This window comes from Kogia breviceps, chromosome 14, assembly GCF_026419965.1.
Source record: "Kogia breviceps isolate mKogBre1 chromosome 14, mKogBre1 haplotype 1, whole genome shotgun sequence".
In the NCBI taxonomy this organism is placed as follows: Eukaryota; Metazoa; Chordata; class Mammalia; order Artiodactyla; family Physeteridae; genus Kogia; species Kogia breviceps.
The window spans coordinates 38,232,876-38,245,142 of NC_081323.1; the positions used below are offsets into that span (position 1 = coordinate 38,232,876).

At 39.9% G+C, this 12,267-nt stretch overlaps 1 non-coding gene across 1 annotated transcript; it reads left to right on the forward strand.

Moving 5' to 3' along the window:
• The first annotated feature begins 11,461 nt into the window (after positions 1 to 11,461).
• Positions 11,462 to 11,577, forward strand: LOC131741901 (U5 spliceosomal RNA). The gene has a single exon (XR_009331256.1). It is a non-coding gene; the product is annotated as a U5 spliceosomal RNA (small nuclear RNA).
• The last annotated feature ends 690 nt before the right edge of the window (positions 11,578 to 12,267 follow it).

The window sequence follows — 12,267 nt, forward strand, 5'->3', positions numbered from 1 at the left end:
ATAAGGTAAATGTGAGTATGATGTGTTCCACTGTACATAAGTTATTCACAGTCTTGCCATCTCTTTACCCATAGATAGTAAATTCTGAATTGTTTTTATTTGGCTGCACTTAACATTGGTGTGCATACTTAGCTTAGTATATTATTTTTTCATGATTTTTATAAGATTGAGTCTCTTATTCGACTTTTGTATTCTCCTCTATCACTTTCCTGTATTTTCTTTTTTATCCTTCTAGTTTCATGGGAGTTAATATACTCTATCCTTCTTCCTTTTTTTTTTTTGTACATTGCTCTTCTCAGTGGTTAAGGAAGTGACAAAAAATATATAGGGACTCAATAAGCACTAACAAAATAACAAGTTAAAATAAAGTTGAAAACTCAGATCAGACCAGATATAATTCAATATTCCTAAATGACTTAGACAGTGGTTTCCAAAAGTTGGTCATGAGCTGAATAAATCCAAATAATCAGGGGGTCTTATAAAAATACTAAGTCCTAGATTTCAGCCTGTGGTAACCAAATGGAAACCCTGGGAGAGGCCCAGATGCCCCCAAATTTTAAAGTTCCTCCAAGTGATTCTGACACAAATTTCTCAGATAGATGATAGCTTTAGGTCTTGCAACAAATGGATTAATAATTATGTCCCCTGTAGGAAACAGCACTAGACAGTGAGTGGGGGAATTTGGGCCACGGTCATCCTCTGCCTCTGAGAAGCTCTGTATCCTGGACTCTTGGTTTCCCAAGTTCGGGCTGGGAAACAGCAGCATCAGTATCTCCTGGGAGCTTGTTAGAAATGCAGTATCTCAGGCCCACCCTTCACCTACTGTATCAGGATCTGTGTTTTAACAAGATCTCCAGGTGATTCCTGTGCAGCTTGAAGGTGGAGAATTGTCCAGACCAAGACATTCAGCTTTCCCTGGGTTTCATTTGGAAACAGATGGACTTGAGCCAGATGGTTTCTACATCATCCTCCAGCCCTATCACTGCATGATGACCCTCAGAGTGAAGGTGCAAAGGGGAAATACGACAGAAAGTTCTGGATAAGATGCCAGAAAAAAATTAAGATTAAATAGATACACACATACACACACTTCTATTTTTTGAACTTTAGAATTTTATTTATTTTTTTATACAGCAGGTTCTTATCAGGTATCCATTTTATACACATTAGTGTATATATGTCAATCCACACACACTTTTATAGCAAACATTTGTCTAAGAAAAATCCATATCCCATGATATATACACAGTCATCTGAGACCATGAGGACATGGTCAGTCCCTTGCCGGGGATGGGAAACTGAGGAAATGAGGAAGGTTGTGGACAACCCGAAGTCCCAGGGCAAGTCTAGGGGAGAGGAAGGACTGGAATCCAGGTGTCTCCACTCCCAGCCCTGGACCACCCTGTCTTGTTGTCTCAGCTGCATCAGGAAAAATTAAGAAAACAAGAGCAGGACATAATAACAAAGACAGCAGGTGTTTATAGGGGGTGGTATATGGACATGGCTCCTCAACCCCATCCTGGAGCCACTTTAGTCCTTGGATTATTATTTCAACATTAGGGCCCCTCTATTCTGACAACCATCCTTCTTTCCCACATCTCCAGCCCTGTTCGATTTCTTTTTAGGCAGCCAATGTCAAAAGAATATACTCTTCTAGTTCCCAAGAGTCATATTTCATGAATCCTGATGGGTACCCTCCCTTTCCAGATTCCAGACCTTAGTTTCCTGTCATTTATTCTTTGCTGGGCTCTCTAGATAAGTTATGTGTATTCCTTATTATAAGGTTCCCATGTCAGGAATTCAGACATTTATGCACAGAGCTAAATACAAATATAGATTCATTTATTCTTTCTAATTCCACAAGAAATTTATAAACATTAATAACATTCAAACATTACATAAACATGCAACATAAAAAGTGAAATTTCCTCTTCTCACAGGCCCCCAGAAACAACCACTGCCAACAGAGTGGCCTTCTCCATTGTTTTGGTCTTATGCATAACATTTTAAAGAGCAGGGTCATATCACACAAACTATTTTATAACTTGCTTTCTTGACTTTACATCTCTTGGTCATCTTTCCAAGTCAATTTATAGTGGCCTTTCTTCTTCCTTCTAATATCTGCAAGGTACTCCAGCATTTTTCCAACCACGGATCTGTCAGTGGACACTCGGATTATTTCTCTTTTTCCTCTGTTCCAAACTACACTGCACATTACAATATCTAACACCAGGAGCTACACGTGAAACAGCAAGGTCTTCGGTTTATTTCACTTGCTGACTGTTGGTTTTTCTCTCACAGCATCTTTGGTCTCCAGTTGTGGTAATGGTGGTAGCAGAAGACTGGATTTATTGGAGGGTTCAAAGATTACAGAAGTATGACTCCCACTGTCAGAATCCTGCATGGACTCTGAGTGGGGTCCCTCTTTCCTAAGGGAGCCCCTTGCCCATACATATGCCATCCACCCCCCACATCCTAGCCTCTTAGGCAACAGGGAGCTGGTGCTTCATTCCATAGGGCTCGGGTGCTGTCACTGGGACAGTCAGCAATACAGACAAAGTCACCAATCTTGAAGAGTCTTTAGTCTAGGAAGGATACTAGAGAAATCAACAGAGGAACAAAAATTTCAGATGGAGATATGGTATGAAGAAAATATTACCAGGTATTGAGATAGAGAATAACTGAATGGGAAAAGGGAAGGGAATTTTTCAAAACCTTTTTTGAACAGATAAGATAATCACATGGTTAAAAATTCTAATGTATTTGAGAGATTATTCCATTTTGGCATGTAGATTCTTTTCTATAACTGCATAGTATTTCACTATGTGGATTTACTATAATTACACAGCCAGTCCTTTACTGATAGACGTTTAGTTCATTTCCAATCTTTTACCAATCAATGTTGTAATGAAGTATCCTGGACACGTGTCATTTTACACATATGCAAGTGCATCTACAGAATAAGTTCCTGGGTCAAAGGGAACTTATAATTTTGATAGATATTGCCAAGCTGTAGGGCAGGGCTCAGCAAATTTTTTCTATAGAAAAAGTAAAAGTAAATATTTTCAGCTGTACAGTCTAGACAGTCTCTGTTGCTACTACTCAAATCTGCCATTGGAGCACAAGAGCAACCATAGAACAACCAAAGAAATCAGCATGACTTAGTTCCAATAACATTTTATTTGAGGACATGGTATTTGAATTCTGTATAATTTTTACATGACACACAATATTATTATTTTGATTTTTTTTTCAACTATTTAAAAATGGGAAAACTGTTTTTAGCTCATGGGCAGTACAAAAACGCATCAGGCTGGATTTCACTCACAGGCTGTGGTGTGCTGACCCCTGCCATTTACATTACGTGCCTCTATACTTGAAAGTCTGCAATCACCTACACCATTGGCAACACCAAGCATTACCAACTTTCAAGTCTTGCCAATTTGACAGGTGAAATTGTATCTTAGTTTAGTTTAGCTTTACTTTGCATTTCTCTTTTTATAAGCAAAGTAAATGATCTTTTCTTATCAATTTCCTTTTGTGTAAACAATTCTATGTTCATTATTTAGTTGATATTAGTCATTTTCTTGTTGGTTTGTGTGCCTTCTTTTTTTTTTTTTTTTTTTTTTTTGGCGGTATGCGGGCCTCTCACTGTTGTGGCCTCTCCCGTTGCGGAGCACAGGCTCCGGACGCGCAGGCCTAGCGGCCATGGCTCACGGGCTTAGTTGCTCCGCAGCATGTGGGATCTTCCCGGACCAGGGCACGAACCCGTGTCTCCTGCATCGGCAGGCGGATTCTCAACCACTGCGCCACCAGGGAAGCCCTGTGTGCCTTCTTCATAGCATACAGAAACTAACACTTTGACAAAATTACAATATTTTTCCCAGTTTGTCATTTCTCTTTAACTTTGATGTTGATGATTTTTACTGGCTACAAATACTTTATTTTTAATCAATCTTTGATTTTATGTCTTACAAAGGTTTTCTGTCATCGTTAGACTTTCCTCCTTCTATAGTTATAATTTTTGCATTTTCTTATATTTTTATGTTTTCTTTTTTAACATCTATTTTATTCATTTGGAACTTATCATACTATAAGGTGTGATGTACTATTTAGTTGTCCTAAGCTAATTCATTGAATAATCTTTCTTCACTGACTTTAGATGCAACCTTCATCTTATTTTAAATTCTTATGTGTATTAGGGTCTGTTTCTGGAGTTTCTATTCTGTTCCAATGATGTTTTCTTATTCATATGCATGTACCATACTGCCTTAATTAATGAGTTTTTATAAAATTTAATAGTCACCCCTCATTATTTTTATTTTCCAGAATGTCATTATTATTTACCTTTCTAAATAAATTTTAGAATCAGCTGCCTAGTTTTAATAAATAATCTTCTTGTTATTGGGATTACATAAAATTCATAAATTAAAGAAGAACTGGCATCCTTACCTTATTTTCTTCTTATCTAAGAGCATGACTTTCCATTTTTAAGTCATCTTTTACATCTTTCAGGTCATTCATGTGCACTCCCAAAATTGTTCATTTATGTCAAAATATTTAAATAAACAAACAAAAAAAACAAAACGAAAAACAACAAAACCTCTGACCTTACATGTAGTAAAAGTACCAGTTAGATTACAAAGGGGGAGTGAAAATTATCCAGGGGACAAAAGCTAGCCTGAGATACCCAGACACAAACCCTTATCAGAGAGAGATGCTGTAATTAATTAATCTAACTCACACTGATGCAGGTTTCGGCAGGAATCGATTTTGGCAGAAATCGTCTTCCTGCTCTAAAATCTGTCTTGTAATAAAGAGAGATTTTTTTCCTTTTCATGTACTGAAAAAGAATTGGCATTGACAGCACTTGGAATAAAAGAATTTTCTAATGGTAAGAAGATGCATGGATGGATGGATGGATGGACAAATACCAGTTTATTGAGGGAGCTTTAATCTCTCTGTAAGTCTTCTGTCTATCCCTCATATGAAATATAACTTTAGTTCAACTCAACAAATATTGACAGAAAGTTAAGACCATTAAAATGGTCTTTCAAGATTTCTTTCAATTCCAGGATTCCACAAAGGCATATGGAAAAACAAAATGTTTTTTTGGTTTTCCTTTCTTATTTCTTTTCTTCTCTTTATTAACTGAACACAACCCAAAGCAAATTTTAAAAATTAAAATTTAGTAAGGAAGAATGTTGTTCTTAAATGCTTTCTCTACTGTGGTTTCTCTTTCACTGATCTCTCTCCCACTGGATAATAACATGACTGGCATAAACTGTTGCTGCAGATGGAGAGAAAATAAATTACTGAGCTAAACCCCTGAATGTATTTCTATTTCCCAAGTAGCCTGTGGAAACGCAACGTGTCATGGAGGGCAGGGGAAGGGACGTGTGTTGGGGGAAGGGTGGATGGTGGGTGGATATTTTGTTTTCTGATTTTTAATGAGGCCATCTGAGTTTTCCCATGAAAACTAAAATATGGGTTCCGTTCACTGACACATATTCTCCAATAAAAACCCAGGGTCCAACCCAGAATCATTGTTCTGGATCCTTCAAATTTGAGCCATTATCATATTTATTAATCTCGCTCACATCTGTGTTGGAAACTCCTTGAACTAGAAGGAAACCAACCCAGGTAGAGTCTTATTATAACTAAAACTCTCCCTCATGCTTCCACGTCCCAAACTGTACAGCTGTCCTTCCAAAGTTTGCTCTGCATCAGAGCAGACCATGGTAACACATGGGAAGCAACGGGAGAAGGTAAATAACTGCTAGTCAAGGACTTTGGTCCCAGGGTGACTTGACCTTCATTTGAGGATGTGAAGCACAGTGTAGTAGACTGAACATCTGTGACCTCCCAAAATTCATATGTTGAAACTCTAAGCCCAATGTGATGATATTTGGGGGTGGGGCCTTTGGGAGATAACTAGGTCATGAGGGTGGAACCCTCAGGAATAGGGTTAGTGCCAATATAAAAGGGATGGCAGAGAACTCTCTCATCCTCTTCCCACCATGGGAGTACACAACAAGAAGTCAGCAGTCTGCAACCTGGAAAAAGGCTTTCAGAACCTGACCCTGATCTCAGACATCCATCCTCCAGATTGTGAGAAATAAACATCTGTTGTTTGTAGGCCACCCAGTTTACAGTATTTTATTATAGTAGCCCAAGGTGCCTAAAATGCATGATCTCCAACTTCCGGGCTAAAAATACTGACATATTATAGCACCAAAATTGCCTACTGCAAACACCTGCAACTTCTGCTTGTGGACTTTTTCTGGCACAAAAGTGTCAGGGATTTCTGTGTATTAATTTTGTATCCTTCTACTTTACCGAATTCTACCACATGATCCAGCAATCCCACTCCTGGGCATATATCTGGAGAAAAACATGGTTCGAAAGGATACATGCACCCCAGTGTTCATTGCAGCACTGTTTACAATAGCCAAGACATGGAAGCAACCATATATTCCAATATAAAATAAAAATTTTTTTTAAGTGTTCAGGGGATAATCCCCTCAAAAGCAGCCCTCGACCAGTGACTGAAGGGGATTGGTGGATAAATACCCCAACTCCCTCACCCCTCAGGCAGGACCATCTGAGGCACATCCTATACTGAGTTCCATTGCTCCCCAGTGGAATTAAGCTCCAGCTGCCCACATTGGTAAATATCTTGATAACGCACCCCTTATGGCCTTCTTTTATCTCTCTGTCTCACTTTTCTAGCCCCTTCTAGAGTTTCCTAGGATCACCTCCCAAATAAATGACTTGCCCTGGACTCTTTGTATCAGGGTCTGCCTCTGGGGAAATGCAAACTAAGACAGACCATGTCCCCCAGCACCGTGCTATATACACAGATTATGCCTTTAAAAAATGACAGTAAGCAAATGGACAAAACAGAATGATCTAACATGGATTTGTAACAGAACTGAGAGGAAGATGAATGCGTGATTTTAGAACAGCCTGTCTCCTCTCTCTGGCTCTGTTTTCTTTCATCTTACTGCTCACTCATTTGCCCAAACCCTCCAATCTAGCAGTCTGCTCTGTTTGAAGTGTCATAGACATTCATGTACATTCTCACCTCCGTGCTTTTCGTGCATGCCATTCTCCTAACCCAGAATGACCTCTCCACACCTCCTCAACTTGTTCCAACTGCCCCAGTCCTTCAAGACCTGTCTCAAGCTTTGCTGCTTCCACAACACCTCTTGTGTCGCAGCTAAGAGAATTACAGCACTCACAGCCTGTAGTTCGCAACTCGCTGCTTAATCATTTGCTTTTGTGTTGTCTCTAACTATCACACACATGGCCATCTTGTCTCCCTAATTGAATTGGACTTTCCTTGGGAATATAATCACATCTTGTACCTCTCTAGTCCTCCCAGGGCCTAAAATAGTGTGGCAGATACAATTAGTTGCCAATGTATGATTTATGCATTTAAGCAATAAAACACAAACATGTGTATGACCAATAGTAATGAATCATCTTTAATGGACTTCAGAAAGGCCTCTTTCGTCTTGTGCAAACTGCCTGGCAGATGAAGTTATCTGGAGCATCCTTCTTGGTGATCCTTTCCAGGGATTCAAAAAAGGACAACAGGCCACAGAACACCTTGGTTTATACCCACAACTTCCCCTCACTGGTTTAAAGACATCATAAAAGATAATGCGTCTTGCTCATAAATAAAAAGTACTTAAATGCAATTTTGGCAAAATGTGTTCTGGGGTAATTAAAGTTTTTTTTTTTCTTTGTGACTGTTGCTGTTATAAATAGACAATCATAAAAAAAATCAAAAAGGGAAACCTTTTAAAGGCTTACTTCAGGACCTGATACCCTCCCCACTTTATTTTTCTTAGCCCTAATGCCAAAGGAAAACAAACACTTATCAGTGTGCTAATGGTGTTTATTCCCCCATCTGCTTTGGAAGGACGGCAGTGTGCCAAGTCCTGAGACAGTCCACCGAAGCACCAAGGGAACAGAGGTCAACTCCACTGTCAACTGTACCCACCACTTATACTTTGAAGTCCATGCAAACGTTCAGGATCCTGAATTTCATTTCCCCAGCTCTGTGCCTTTGTAATATCTAGACAGTTTTTCCCAGGCCTGGTGGAGATTAGGTCCCTTCCAATTTGCCTGTGAAATCATGACTACCTTTATGCCCCTCTAAAAACAGCCTCATTGAAGATAGTCAAGAAAAAGCAGAATGCCTCTCTGTTTCTGCTTTTTTTCAGGATTCTGACTCCCAACTGCTCTGCTGGAGCTGCCCTCCAGGGATGCTTTCGGCCATGAAGCTGGGGCCTCACCTGTCCCCACACCTTTTTTACACCATCTCTCACTACGCTTTACCCAGCAGCTGCTCGGGAGCAGCAGAGAAGAACTGTACTTGTGCTTTTCATCTTCTGGCAAGTCATCCCTTACCCAAGCAAAATTCAACTGTCTGTCCTTTCAGAGAGAAGCTCCCTGAAAGATCCCAGGAGAAGAAATGAGCATTTCCTGCTATTTTTCTCTCTCCCTTCCAAGCAGCAAAGCATACAGAGGAAGTAGCTCTACTTTCTCCTCTCCTTTCTCCAAGTCTTAGCATTTTTGGCACCTACACTGGAACACATGCCCAAAGCAATCTCATCTGCAGCAAGATTATCTTCTGGTGGTGATATAATTCTTAATACACCTCAATGTATTAGCTGCCCCAGTGCCTCCCACGATCCACTGCAATGAAACCTCCCTTATCTTGACAATGGATGTCTTTACAATCACTCCAACAAAGAGTAACTAGGAAATGGAATCTATTATCCTTTTAGACTGAGTTCGACTCACTGTAAGCCGCTCTCGGTGAGCAGGGCAGACTTGGTGCCAGCCTCTACTTTTGCTGAAATCCCCTCAACACACAAGAGTAGTAAAAGGGTAAGGTTGGGTAGGTTTTCGTTATAATCATCCCTCTCATTTGTAGAGAACTTTTTTTTTTTTAGTAACCTTCATGTCCATTATTTTATTTGATTCTCAAAGGAGTAGGCAGGACGGCTTAGTAGTTAGGAATGCTGGCTGCAGATGCCTGAGTTTGAATCCTGGCTGGAAACTTACTGGCTTTGTGATACTGAGCAAATCACCATGTGTCTACTTTCTTATCTGCAAAATGGGGATGGTAAGCATACACACCTCATAGAGGTAATTTATCGATATCTATCTATCTATATATCTATATCTATCTATATCTATATCTATATATATATACAGAGAGAGAGACAGAGAGAGAGAGTGACATGTGGAACTATGCCTGGCACATAGTGAATGCTAAATAAATTGTTATTATTATTTTCTTATTTAAATATTTCAGCTGATGTCATAAAGACTCGTCAGATTCCATGCCTGGCCTAAGCAATTCCTTAAGCGAGGAGGTCAGGTATTGTCTTAGTTTGGGTTCTCTCAGAAACAGACCATGAGAAACATATCTGCGTGCAAATACACGGGAGGTGAAGAACAAGCAGAGCAGGAAAGCGAAGGGAACAACGAAGGGTGCGCTATGAGCAGGTTACCACTGTGGTCAATCAGGCACAATCCCACCAGGGTCCCTGTGAGTGACTTTGTAGAACACACAACACACCTCAGAACTGTCCCTCTGAGGGAGGATGCAGCTGGGGAGTTCATCTGCTAACTCCATCCCTCATTGTCAAGGGCAATTCTGGGGCTATGACCCTGCAGTGAAGACTTCCAGCCTGTCCAATGCCTAGGAAAAGCAGCTTTGCAGGACCAGATGCACTCAGGCTTAGAGTGCATATGCTAGAGCCATCTGCAAGTGACCTCCTGGCTTGGGCAAAGGAATATGAGTCGGGCAGGGGCACAGGTGACAAGAGGGATACAATGCAAGTCTTAGAGTGCTTTGACTCTCTTGTGCATCCAGACAGAACCAAAGCCAAATAAACTCATCCAAGAACATCTCCTGAATTACCTTCTGGAGCAGGATACGGTGTGATCTTTCCTGGTAACTCAAACTAAAGCTTATCAAACTCTACAACATCCTTACATAATATCAAAATTCCCTTTTGGTGAGTCTTTTCTTCTACCTTTCTTTTCAACAGGGAAAGAGAGTAAGGCTGACAATATATTTTATTTGGTAAGACACAAAAAGAAGCCATGATATTGCTTTAGAGCCTGCTAGGTATGTGGAAAAGAAAATGTTCTCTGAGATGAAATGCTCTACTCTGAAAATGTGATAACCTATTTGGAAATGACTATCTTCAAATAGGTTGATTCCTCTGCACAGGAGTAGTGCCACAAATATGCTTTCTGGGTCATATTTTCGGGAAAAAGTAAAGTTTGCAGTAGCTATTGTCAAGTTGACAAGTTTACGCTTGAAAGATATAATGCACACCTGAGCCCCCCAAGGCAAGTCTCAAGTCAAGTTCTTTAACTTCATCAAATACCCTCCCTTCGCTCCCCTTCAACCCTCCAGGCAGGGCTTTCATTTCATCTTATTACCCTTCTTCCCGAAGGAAAGAAGTCCAAAATCAATTTATAAAAGCAAAAACTTTCATCCACCATCCATTTCTAAATAAAGAAGGAATACTGAAGCAAAACAAACTTATCACAATCACTCTCTTGGATTTCTAAAGCCAAACCCTCTAAATGTGGAAAAGATACAGTCAGTGACAAGGACATGGTAGATTCTGGCTTTTATTTAGAAGGTCGGTTAAGCCCATTTCCAAATAGGCATCTTGGTGTCTTTATATGCAGAGGGCTTGTTTTCTCTATATTTGGGCAAAGCCCTTTGGAGTAACTGAAAACCACCACCTCTGAGGATGAACTGTGATGTAGACCAGAGAAATCTTAGTTGAGGTAACTGAGGCCAGAGATCCACAATGAAACTGTACTGTACTGCTTCATTTTTCAAACTTACACATTTTCCTAAACCCTTTTCGTTGGGTGATTTATGTTCAGTTGATTTTGCTACAGGCCTGGAATGTTTACACAAAGGCTTAATAGACATTTACTTTGGAAGTTACATTGTGAGATAGAATCAAGAAACTGGCCCATTGCCTGAGTCAGAATGGGAGGCCACCTGGAAGTTAATGATCACTTTGTAAAGACCAGAGGCATGTAACAGAAGGTTCCAGAAGAGTGAAGACTTCATGTAATAACCACATTGCACTCAGACATACACCACTGGAATGACTGAGGAGAAACCCAAGTTCCACAGAGGCATCCACACATAGAAATATCCAGGATTATAATCACTTGACACACCTTAATACTTTAATATCATATTTTGTAACATATCTTACAGTTTATATATGCTTTTATGTAACATCTAAATTAATGCTCTCCAAAAGATACCGTAACCCCAAATGCCAAATAGTCTGCCTTAAATATTTGATTCATGCAGAATTTACCTTTGAGGCACCTAAAAAAGAATTATGGCCCTCACTTTACAGATGTGGAAACTGAGATTCAGAAAGCCACTTGCATACTCTGGTTTCTCTTCAGATCGTATAACTCTTTCACCTTTTACTAAAGATTTCCATGGAGAGAAACAATTCTGAGTCTTTACCCAATTTTTTGAGGCCTTGCTCTTGCAAGGCTTACAAATGTGTACGAACAACAGACAGTCGTTTACCTCATTAAGGCGCCTTGCTATTGCTTATTTCCTCCACTCACTTGAAGTGCTTATCTTCAGAATATATAATCTTTCATACGTGCATTCTCACTTTATGATCTTTGTTCTTTTCCCTTGGTGTTTTTTCCTCTTGTCCCGCCTTGGCATCCTGGAATTCCCTGGCTGTCCAGTGGTGAGGATTTGGTGCTTTCACTGCCATGGCCCGGGTTCAACCCCTGGTTGGGAACTAAAATCCTACAAGCCACGCAGTGCAGCCAAAAAAAAAAGAAAGCCACTTTCTCTACATTACATGATGTCTAACTGGTAAAAATCACAGTCCCTTAGTAACATCACCATGCTTCCACATCTTTTTTTTTTTTTCCACAGCTCTTTTGATTAAGCTATTAGTTTTTTCTATGATTTAACCAAGCCCACATACAGCATTCACATTACTGGGCTGAGCATACAGAGGATAAAAATAATATGTGTGAAGTTGAAGGACAGGGAGAACTAGTGCATAGGGTTAGAAGTCAGAACAGTGGCTCCCTCTGGTTTAAGAGGGGTAGGTATTGATAGGAATAGGATCCAGGTGAACTTTATGGAGGAATAGAAATATTCTCTATCTTGATCCAGGTGGTGGTTAAACAGGTATATAGAGACATAGAAATTCAACCAAC